The following is a 12,830-nucleotide window of genomic DNA, read 5'->3' on the forward strand; positions in this document are numbered from 1 at the left end:
CATGGTCCTTTTGGGTTGCCTTCACCATAGCAACTTGACATGATGATTTATAATGAGAGAAGAAATATTATTAATATATTATGAGAATAATATAAGTAATAATAATATTGTTGTTTGATTGATATAAGTCATAAATTAAGAGATTAATTGAATAAAGGGGCATAAACTGTCAAATGTGTGATAGTTATATTTTGGGCTATGAATCCTTATGGATAAGAGGGTGGACGATTTTAGGGTTTGGAAGATCCTAGAAATCGTCCAAGGCCTACTCCATAGGGGTCATTGGATTGCTTAGGGCCTAAGTTATTCAATTAGGGTTTAAGGTGTAACCCTAGTAGCCAATAGTATATATAGACCCTTTGGGTGGAGGAAATCGGCACTCTTGCATCTCAAGAAACCCTAGAGCCGATTTTCTCATCTTCCTCTCTCTCTCTCTCTCTATTATCATCCTCTTGCTAGTTGGTGTTTGTAAGCCATTAGAGGAGTGACAATTGTGACTCTAAGCTCCAAGGACAAGAAGATTCAAGCAAGCAACTCAAGGTATTTCTTTAGATCTGTTTTCATATGTTATGATTTGAATGTTTTCATTAGATCTATCAATTAAAGTCTTGGATACATTGCATGTTCAATTATAGAAACCTAGATCCAAGCATTAGGGTGTGTATGTGCACATAGGAATGTTCTTATGGCTCAAACCCATCAGTGGTATCAGAGCCTTGATTGGTTTCTATTGAATTGATGCATTGGTTGATTGCTTGTTGATTGAAAAAATCGTTTTTTGTCCTTCTGCCTGATGAACTCGGCGAGTACCACAGTGTACTCGGCGAGTCCATTGTGGTACTCGGCGAGTTCGAGCGTCAGAAGAAGCTAGTTTCGGGATTTCTTGTTGTTTTTCTTATGGAAACTTGCCTTAATCTTCATGGGTCAATAAAATCCGATTTTAAACATATATGTGAGTATATCCTTGACCTAACAAAAGATATTTACCAATTAATTGAATAATAATTTCCTTATATGATATTAATTGATTATTTTAATTAAATTGGTGAATTGTTTTGCAAGAAACATTTAAATAAATCAAATATGGATAATTATGAGATTAAATGGTTAATTTAAATTATTTGTTATTTGATCCCTTATGTTTTTAAAAGTTTAAAACTTGTCCTCAAGTTTTGAAATTTATGTTTTGTGATTAAAAGTTTAATTTAGACAATTTAAATTTCAAACCCTAGAATTTTACAAGTTTAAAATTCAACCCTATACTAATATAATATTACAAGGCTAATATATATATATATATATATATATATATATATATATATATGTATAATTAAAATGTTAGTCTTACCGTTAGTAGGCCTCATTCACGAAGCCGGTCTATAAGGTGGGTATAAGGTTGCAGCCTATAAAATGACGCTTAATGGGTGTACACTCACACCCACCGCTTGCTTGATCGGTGGAGGGTCGTTAGCCGAACGGGTAGGATAGGGCAACCCTATCTCCTCATTAAAAGTATAATATTAAAATACAAAGTAACTACGTGTTTTTCAAATTCCCAATCCTAGTTACTTTAGGAAAAGTGAATTGATGCAAACCCATGAAATTACACGTTGCACCCTTGCTAAGAAGTTAGTGGAGCGTGTGTGGTTTACCGGCACACTAATTGGTCCTAAGAAAAGGTGGCAAAGGGTGATTCATTGTTTATCATAGTTCGATGGAGCGTGTGTGGTTTACCGGCACATCGAATAGGTGATTGTAACAATGAAGGCACCGTGTAGATTTGCATGGTTATTCACACCCACTTTGTGATACTCGGCATCCCAGTCACAAACAAGAGGGGCATATCGAGATTTAAACATTCCATTGAAAAGTTCAATGAATCTCATCGAAACCTAGGAATTCTCAATACATTTAGAACTTAAGGTTATGTTTTCATGGTGGAGAATTAGTGAATCATCATTCACTTACCTTCACATTGTTTGCATGTTGGATTACGGCATCCCTTTTCTAATGTGTAAATAATGTTGTTGGATCCTAGCCCTAATTTTTCATATTGGGTGATAATTAGGGATTCAATTCTATTCAAAATTTGTCCTTTCTATTTGTAGATGTTGAACACGAACAACGCTGCTGCTAACTCATTCACGCTAATGATCCTTTGCCAAAAAGTGACTTTCGATGGAACGAACTTTAGCGAATGGATAAAATACATTTGCACGATTGCTCGCTACGAGGACAAGGAGTATGTCCTTGACGAGAAGCTTGAGAAGATCAATCTAGAAATCACTACTCTGGTTGGAATGACTGCTTTTGAGACTCATGAACGTGATGCAACGAAGGTTCATTGCATCATGATAGCCACAATGAACGCCAAATTCCAAAAGTCCTATGAGGAAATGTATCCTTACGAGATGCATCAAGACTTATTGGAGAGATACCATCAAAACGCGAGGCAGGAACGTTACGAGATTTTCACTAACATGATCTCTGCTAAAATGGGACATGGAGATTCTCTAACCGTGCACTTGCAAAAGATGCAAAGGTATGTCGATCGTCTTCACAAGTTGAATGTCGACTTTGGGGAAGATTTGGCGATCGACATGGTACTTCATTCCTTGCCTCCGTGCTACAACCAATTTAGTATGACCTACCACACAAACAAGGAAGAGGACACCCTAAGCAAACTCCAAGGTCTCCTTAGGGTTGCTGAGAGCAACCTCAAGGACAAGTCTGCTGCACCCACACCCAATCAACCCGTTGCTCCTGTTTTGGCTATTGGGCAGGGAAGGGGCAAGAAGAGGAAGGCTCCGTGTGACACCCCCATTTTCACGGCCAGAAAAGACCGATTTTGTTTATGCTTTATAAAAATCAGAGTACTTCTTTTAATGAAAGTGTTGCGGAATTTGTTCCCAGAAAAACATGATAAATACGTTATTAAAACATTTTCGAAGAAACATTTATTTTATTTTAAAACGTTTGGGATGTCATCGTTAATACAGAAACATAAGTATAAACAGAACTTACAATTATTTACACTAGTGATCTACATCTCTTTAAATCTCTCAGTGTAAAGTCACTTCATATCGTCACCTGTGATATAAATAAACTGAGTGGGTCAGGTTGGGAAACCTGGTGAGTACATTGGGTTTTCAACCCACAATAATATAATTATTATTTTTAAACCTCAAACAATCAACCCAATTACCCATTCCCGTTATCCTCACATTACGTCCCTATAACCTCTAACACAAGGGACCTAGTCTAAGGACTATCATCGGGATGGACACTACTGCTAAGGGGATTCCTTGGCAATGAAAGTCCTAAAGGCAACCATGTGGGGGATGGAATACACCTGGTGAGCACACAGTTCACACAGTTCGAATAAACACACAGTTCGAAAAAACACATACAGGTTGCGAGTCTGCTAATGTTTCACTGGACTGTCTAGAATAGTCCGTGGTCGTCATCTATACTCCGCTAGATGACTGGATCATCAATAACATCTATAACGAGTCCTCTCATTATTTTATTTTGTCACACAGCAACTATTACATTTACCCATGTTTTACCCAACACATTTTGTAGATATAAAATACATATACAGTTTAAATCATTGAAAACATGTATAAAACGTTCATCCAACATAGATAACAAGTATTCAGATAATATTCACACATAGCACGTAATTTATATAAAATACTTCATATCTATGTGTAAGCTGAAAGTAACTATGCACTCACCTGAGTAGGTAGCACTCGGACAGCGCTTCGATACTCTTAAAACAATTTTCCTTCGATAAAACCTAGTACCAATACCACTAGGGTTTAGTCTAACGATAACCGCGACAAATTAATAGTCTGACTATTATTATTATTATACAAGCGTTAATAACACTCAATATAACTCATAATAATAGCCTAAATAATTATTTTAAGGACCTAATAACATTCCTATAATTATTTGAAAGCTATATTAAAAATTGCGTAAGCGTAGCACACTTACAGCGAATTTTATCGAAATTCGAAACTTATTTGGAGCAGCGTTTCGAAACCGAAAGACACTTTTTCTCGGGACTCAGGGAGCCTCGGGGCTTCCCTCGTGAGCTAAGGGGTTTAACTAGGGCTTATGGGGGTTTAGATGAGCTAGAGAGAGAAAGTTTAGAAAGAGAGACATGAGAAATGTGTGTGAAATTCAGAAGAGTTCGGAACCCTTTTATAGGCGCCAACAGCCTCGGTTACGCTGGGCGTACACCTCGGATAAGGTTGCCAGCCGAAGCCAGCTGTCTCGCACCGTCGGATGGATCAGATCGGACCTACGTGGGGCGTAACTTCTTCGGACACGGGGCGTACTGCGAGGGTGGCGTGTCACAATCTGAACCGTAGCCTTGGTCAACAAGCAACGGCCCAGATGCAGCCACGTCATCAACCTCGCAACAGGTCTCGCAAATTTACTTTCCGACTTCTAAAAATCATAACTTTCGCATACGAGCTCCGTTTTTGACGTTCTTTATATCCACGCGAAGGTGGGAGCGTACTCTATAACTTTCGTTTAGACTCTGTTGGCTAATTTTGACTCTATTTTAAATTTAATATTATTAACAGGCCGGGATAGGATTGGTCCGTTAAATTCTCATAACTTCTTCATCCGACGTCCGTTTTCGCCCATCTTTTTCTCGTTACGCTACTCTTAACGTGGTCTTCGATTCTCGTTTAGGTCGTGTCGGCTAAAAACCGCTCGATCTAACATTCAAATTTCGGGTTGTATACTGCTAATCCGAAACTTCGAAAAAATCATAACTTCTTCATACGAAGTCAGATTTGGGCGTTCTTTTTATTGATGTTCTTAGTTTAACATATTCTACGACTTTCGTTTAGATCGCTAAGGCTAAATCTCGCTCTATCTTAAATTCACTATTCACGCTTCCCGATATCGTGTCGGTTCCGTCGCGAAACTTCAACGGGTCATAACTTCTTCGTTATAACTCGGATTTCGGCGTTCTTTATATGTACGGAAACCTTGTAACAAATTCTACAACTTGGTTAAGATTATCTATTCTAATTAATATTTTGCCGAAAAGTCATTTCCAACCCTTATTGCCTCTAATTTGACTAGTCCGGATTTGCGGGCGTTAGAATTATCTCCCCCTTAGGATGATTACGTCCCGGAATCATCAACGAAACAGGGATCGTATAATGACTCCATACGTCATCTCTTCATCCTAGGTAATAATTATAACTTCTATATTCCTTCAAGTCTATCTCTCAGACTTATTGACTGTAAGCAGTACTCGATCGTGCACCTGCTCTCTATCTCAGGTTAGACTCCAAATTATGACCTACCATCATGCGATGCACGTTTAGACTCAGGTCTCTTAGTGTCAAATTCTAAAACAAGCTATGCCTTCCTTCATGTTCTAATGTGATATAATCACACTACCAACTTCTTTAACAACGAGCGCGATACTTCTATTGATCGCTTTGATTTTAATCGTTTGGTTTAAGTCGGACGCTACATCAAACTTGGTTCTCTGAACCACGTAACCTACTCATCGTAGTCGGAATCAATGTGATATGACTACTAGGGTCGGGATAACAACAATTTTTTTAGTCATTACCGAAACAATGGTAACGACATACTTGAATAAAACGAAATCAATTACTAGCTTCTTGGTAACCTTGTGACTTTCCCTGATCCAAGTGTGAGTCATGTGCTTCCGGTAGTATAGGCCTCTACTACCATTCACACCTACTCATACTCGTCCCAAGTATTGTCCCGCAGTTTTTCCAAGTCACCATACAAGAAAATCACATAACAGCTTAACATATCAAATATCAAAACGAAGGTTTTTATTATTCCTTGAAACTATTACATAGGTGTTCAAGTTCACCCTAGACTATGCCTCTAATAGGCTACATCATAACTCGACCTTCGGATATCAATCCTTACTCTTCGTTGCGTTGTCAGCTGCTTCGTTAGGGATGCTTCTTGGCTTTGGAGGTGCATTCGCTCTTGCTGCTTCACTTTTCTTTGGGCAATCCTTTGATATATGTCCATTGTTCTTGCATTCGTAACAGAACCTCTTGCTGGATGTACAGATATTGGCGTAATGCTCGTTCTTCCCACACTTAAAACAAGTCACTTCTTCGTAGCATCTCCCATAGTCCTTCCGTGGTGCCTTTGGCTTTGTAAATCCTTTTCTTTTTGGGCAGTCTTGCTTGAGGTGCCCTTCCTCATTACATTCGTAACACACCCTGGTGTTGAATGTACACTCATCGGCGTAGTGCCCATGCTTTCCACACTTAAAACAAGTTACTCTCCCATGGTGCTTCGACGGTACACTTGGATTTGTAGCTCTCATTGGACATTCTTGCTTGAAGTGTCCCTCTTTACTACACTTACAGCAAACTTCTTCCTCGGTTGGGCATTCGTGGGCATAGTGACCAGTTTTCCCACATTTGAAGCAGGTTACTTCCTTAGGGCATCTACCATTGTTTTTCCTTCCATACTCGTCACACCATTTTGCTTTACTTACTCCTCCAGACTTCGAGGACATGTTGTTCTTGTCAGACCTTGAAGAACCCTCAAATTTCCTCTTTTTGCCAACCTCAACCTTGCTGGCGATACTACCATTGATCATTTTATCAACAGACTTAGCAACCCAGATGGTCGCCTCAAGAGTGGGTGTCTGACGTACTGGCACAGTAAGTTTGTCCTTACTTTGTTGAAGTAAACGCCTTGTTTCTTCCATCTGTTGATCTAACATTATCCGCACCATTGCTTGTACTCCGGTCATCGTGAATGGCCCAGGTGCAACTTCTTCTACAACAGGTATTTGCTGAACCACTGGGGGTTGGTTCCTATTCTCATTTGCATGCACGTTTCCGCTACGGGTCCTTGCCATCTTGATTTATACACCGAATAAGGTGAATCTAGACCTTTACATAGGATTGACATTTAAATCAACCTTATCACTCCGAAACGTTTACATGCTAGTTCTAATATCGTATTCGTACGTTTAGAATCCTAAACACATAAGGTTTCTAGATCCGGTCGGCAACAGACCATAGATCCGATTAAACTATAGCATAACAAATCATTTAGCACATAAAAGCAATTTAGGCATCATTCCTAAAATAAGCTAGTGCTCACACCTCACAATCATCGCTTAGCATTCTAAGTTTAAGTCTAGAAATAAATTCATATTTCTAGTTCGCTTAAACTAATGCTCTGATACCAACTGTGACACCCCAAATTTCACGGCCAGAAAAGACCAATTTTGTTTATGCTTTATAAAAATCAGAGTACTTCTTTTAATGAAAGTGTTGCGGAATTTGTTCCCAGAAAAACATGATAAATACGTTATTAAAACATTTTTCGAAGAAACGTATTTATTTTATTTTAAAACGTTTGGGATGTCATCGTTAATACAGAAACATAAGCATAAACAGAACTTACAATTATTTACACTAGTGATCTACATCTCTTTAAATCTCTCAGTGTAAAGTCACTTCATATCGTCACCTGTGATATAAATAAACTGAGTGGGTCAGGTTGGCAAACCTGGTGAGTACATTGGGTTTTCAACCCACAATAATATAATTATTATTTTTAAACCTCAAACAATCAACCCAATTACCCATTCCCGTTATCCTCACATTACGTCCCTAAAACCTCTAACACAAGGGACCTAGTCTAAGGACTATCATCGGGATGGACACTACTGCTAAGGGGATTCCTTGGCAATGAAAGTCCTAAAGGCAACCATGTGGGGGATGGAGTACACCTGTTGAGCACATAGTTCAGACAGTTCGACTAAACACACAGTTCGAAAAAACACCTACAGGTTGCGAGCCTGCTAATGTTCCACTGGACTGTCTAGAATAGTCCGTGGTCGTCATCTATACTCCGCTAGATGACTGGATCATCAATAACATCTATAACGAGGTCTCTCATTATTTTATTTTGTCACACAGCAACTATTACATCTACCCATGTTTTACCCAACACATTTTGTAGATATAAAATACATATACAGTTTAAATCATTGAAAACATGTATAAAACGTTCATCCGGCATAGATAACAAGTATTCAGATAATATTCACACATAGCACGTAATTTATATAAAATACTTCATATCTATGTGTAAGCTGAAAGTAACTATGCACTCACCTAAGTAAGTGGTGACTCAGGACTCGGACAGCGCTTCGATACTCTTAAAACAATTTTCCTTCGATAAAACCTAGTACCAATACCACTAGGGTTTAGTCTAACGATAACCGCGACAAATTAATAGTCTGACTATTATTATTATTATACAAGCGTTAATAACACTCAATATAACTCATAATAATAGCCTAAATAATTATTTTAAGGACCTAATAACATTCCTATAATTATTTGAAAGCTATATTAAAACTTGCGTAAGCGTAGCACACTTACAACAGATTTAATCGAAAACCGGAACTTATTTGGAGCAGCGTTTCGAAACCGAAAGACACTTTTTCTCGGGACTCCGGGAGCCTCGAGGCTTCCCTCAGGAGCTAAGGGGTTTAACTAGGGCTTAGGGGGGTTTAGATGAGCTAGAGAGAGAAAGTTTAGAGAGAGAGACATGAGAAATGTGTGTGAAATTCGGAAGAGTTCGGACCCCTTTTATAGGCGCCAACAGCCTCGGTTACGCTGGGCGTACACCTCGGATAAGGTTGCCAGCCGAAGCCAGCTGTCTCGCACCGTCGGATGGATCAGATCGGACCTACGCAGGGCGTAACTTCTTCGGACGCAGGGCGTACCGCGAGGGTGGTGTGTCACAATCCAAAGCGAAGCCTTGGTCAACAAGCAACGACCCAGATGCAGCCACGTCATCAACCTCGCAATAGGTCTCGCAAATTTACTTTCCGACTTCTAAAAATCATAAATTTCGCATACGAGCTCCGTTTTTGACGTTCTTTATTTCCACGCGAAGGTGGGAACGTACTCTACCACTTTTGTTTAGACTCCATTGGCTAACTTTGACTCTATTTTAAATTTAATATTATTAACAGGCCGGGACATGATTGGTCCGTTAAATTCTCATAAATTCTTCAACCGACGTCCGTTTTCGCCCATATTTTTCTCGTTACGCTACTCTTAACGAGGTCTTCGATTCTCGTTTAGGTCGTGTCGGCTAAAAACCGCTCGATCTAATATTCGAATTTCGGGTTGTACACTGCTAATCCGAAACTTCGAAAAAATCATAACTTCTTCATATGAAGTCAGATTTGGGCGTTCTTTTTATCGATGTTCTTAGTTTAACATATTCTACGACTTTCGTTTAGATCGTTAAGGCTAAATCTCGCTCTATCGTAAATTCACTATTCACGTTTCCCGGTATCGTGTCGGTTCCATCGCGAAACTTCAACGGGTCATAACTTCTTCGTTATAACTCGGATTTCGGCATTCTTTATATGTACGGAAACCTTGTAACATATTCTACAACTTGGTTAAGATTATCTATTCTAATTAATATTTTGCCGAAAAGTCATTTCCAACCCTTATTGCCTCTAATTGACTAATCCGGATTTGGGGGCGTTACACTCCGTCAAAGAGCCACCGCATGGGAAAGTACCGAGATGGTTCCTTTTCTAGTGGGTCCAAAGTTGATCCTACTAAACCCAACCCTAACCCGAAGGAGGCAGAGTTCCACCATTGCCACAAAATAGGGCATTGGAAAAGAAGTTGCCCAGAATATCTACAAGCAATCAGGGAAGGAAAGATCAAGCTGTCTTTTGCATGTATTTACTCAATTAAATCTAATGATTCATCTCATGCTATTTCTTGGGTCCTTGATACCAGGTGTGGTTACCACATATGTTCTGAATTGCAGGGACTAAGAAGAAATAGGGATGTGGAGCGTGGAAGAATAAATCTAATCACGGGGAACAGAAGATCGTCGCCTGTCACCAAGATTGGAGTGTATTCTTTAGTGCTTAGTAATGGATTATGTTTAGATTTGAATAATTGTTGCTACTCGCCAGATATGGCAAGAAACATCATTTCATTTCATGGTTTGTTTAGACAAGGATTTAGATTTTCTTTTAATAATGAGAATGGTTCGATTTATGTTTATCTAAATGGTGTTTTATATTTTGAAGCAATGCCTTGTAATGGAATTTATGAAACTGTTATGATTGTAGATAACCTAGGAAATGATGTGTTATGCATGGATTCTTCCAATAGTATGGATAAATCATGTTTGTGGCATTGTCGTCTTGGACATGTCAACAAGAAGCGCATAGCCCAACTCCAAAATGATGGAGTGTTGGAGTCATTCGACCTTAGGGAAGATGACATGTGTGAGTCTTGTTTGCTTGGAAAGATGACCAAGTTACCCTTCACTGGTACATGTGAGAGGGGTAAGGGTTTATTGGATCTCATACATACCGATGTATGTGGACCCTTTAGATCCACCACAAAGGATGCGAACCGCTTCTATGTGACTTTCACCGATGATTATAGTAGATATGGGTATATTTACTTAATCAAGCACAAGTCTGAAACGTTTGAAAAGTTCAAATAATTCAAACATGAAGTGGAGAATCAATTGGGCAGGAAAATCAAGATCCTTCGATCCGATCGAGGAGGAGAGTACCTAAGTCTTGAATTCCACGACTATCTCAAAGAATGCGGAATAGTTTCGCAATTGACGCCACCTAGGACACCGCAGTTGAATGGTGTGGAAGAAAGGCGTAATCGAACGTTGTTGGACATGGTTCATTCTATGATGAGTCGTGCTTCACTACCTATCTCATTCTGGGGGTATGCCTTAGAAACTGCCGCCCATATCCTTAACCGAGTCCTTACAAAGAAGGTGGCCAAAACACCTCACGAGATGTGGATAGGGAAAGCTCCCTCATTGGCACATATCAAGGTTTGGGGTTGCGAGGCTTTCGTAAGACGAGATACTCACGACAAGCTTGAACCTCGTAGTGAGCGATGTATTTTCATCGGCTACCCGCAGAAATCCTTTGGATATCTCTTCTATAGACCGAATGACAATGTTGTCTTCGTTGCGAGAAGATGGGTTTTCCGAGAGCGAGAACTCATAAGCCAAGGAGACAGTGGGAGGCAGATCGAGCTTGAAGAGATTCAAGAATCGAGTGATGAAGGAACCTCCACCGTTGGCGCTCAACCCGAGGAGGAAACTCCGGTTGAACCAATTGACGAGTCCTTACCTCTTAGATGTTCCGAAAGAGTTAGAGTTCAACCCCAGTTTTATGGTTTTCATATTACTACCGAAGGGGACACATATATTAGTGATGGTACACTAATAAATTTAGATGAACCTAATAGCTATAAGGAAGCCATAGCAGGCTCGGAGTCTGCAAAATGGAAAAAGGCAATGGACAGCGAGATTCAATCCATGTATGACAACCAAGTTTGGAATTTGGTTGATAATGTGCCCGGACGTAAGATCGTTGGGTGCAAATGGATATTAAAGAAGAAGACCGACGTGGATGGGAATGTACACACATATAAAGCACGATTGGTTGTGAAGGGATTTACTCAAACTCCCGGAGTTGACTATAATGAGACCTTCTCACCAGTTGCAAAAATAAAGTCTATTAGGGTGATGTTAGCCATTGCTGCATTTCATGATTATGAGATATGGCAGATGGATGTCAAGACCGCTTTCCTTAATGGGAAGTTGACTGAGGATGTTTACATGGCTCAGCCAGAGGGTTTTGTCAATACAAAGCATCCCAATAGAGTGTGCAAGCTTGAGAAGTTCATTTATGGGCTTAAGCAAGCGTCTCACAGATGGAATCTTTGCTTCGATAAGAAAGTCAAATAGTTTGGATTTGTACGAAGCGAAGATGAATCATGTGTATATGTCAAAGCCAGTGGGAGTATAGTTAGCTTCCTCGTTTTGTATGTCGATGACATACTACTCATAGGAAACGACATCCCGAAACTGCAGGAGGTTAAGTCCTGGCTCGGGAAGTGCTTCGCTATGAAGGACCTCGGAGAGGCTTCCTATATTTTGGGAATAAGGATAGTGAGAGAACAAAGTAAGAGACTAATAGGACTTAATCAGAACACTTACTTAGATAAAGTACTAAAACGTTTTAGTATGGAAAATTCGAAGAAGGGAGAATTACCGATACAAAGTAATGCCAAGTTGCGTAAGACTCAAAGTCCGAGTACCGAAGCCGAGATAGCAGAAATGAGCCGAGTACCATACGCTTCCGCAGTTGGCTAAATCATGTATGGTATGACTTGTACTCGCCCTGATGTAGCCTTTGCTTTGAGCATGGTTAGTAGATATCAAGGGAACCCTGGCAGAGCCCATTGGATTGCAGTCAAGAATATCCTTAAGTACCTTCGGAGGACCAAGGAATGGTTTTTAGTACTCGGAGGGAGTGATGACTTAAAGGTGCGAGGGTATAGTGACGCCAGCTTCCAGACCGACAGGGACAACTACCGTTCGCAGTCGGGATGGCTCTTTACCCTTAGTGGAGGAGCAGTAACTTGGAAAAGTTCCAAGCAGGAAACCGTAGCTGATTCAACATGCGAATCGGAGTACATTGCAGCGAGCGAAGCGTCGAAAGAGGCAATATGGTTGAAGAACTTCATCGGTGATCTTGGAGTTGTACCTGCCATAAAGGAGCCTATGGAAATTTTCTGTGATAATGAAGGAGCGATTGCCTTGACCAAGGAACCGAGGGATCATGTTAGATCTCATCATATCGACAGAAAATATCACTTTATTAGACATCGAGTAGAAGAAGGACACCTCGTGGTTAAGAGGATATCATCAGAAGATAACCCAGCAGGTCCGCTTACGAAGGGACT

This window comes from Lactuca serriola, chromosome 5 (genome assembly GCF_051521515.1).
Source record: "Lactuca serriola cultivar US96UC23 chromosome 5, Lser_US96UC23_V15, whole genome shotgun sequence".
In the NCBI taxonomy this organism is placed as follows: domain Eukaryota; kingdom Viridiplantae; phylum Streptophyta; class Magnoliopsida; order Asterales; family Asteraceae; genus Lactuca; species Lactuca serriola.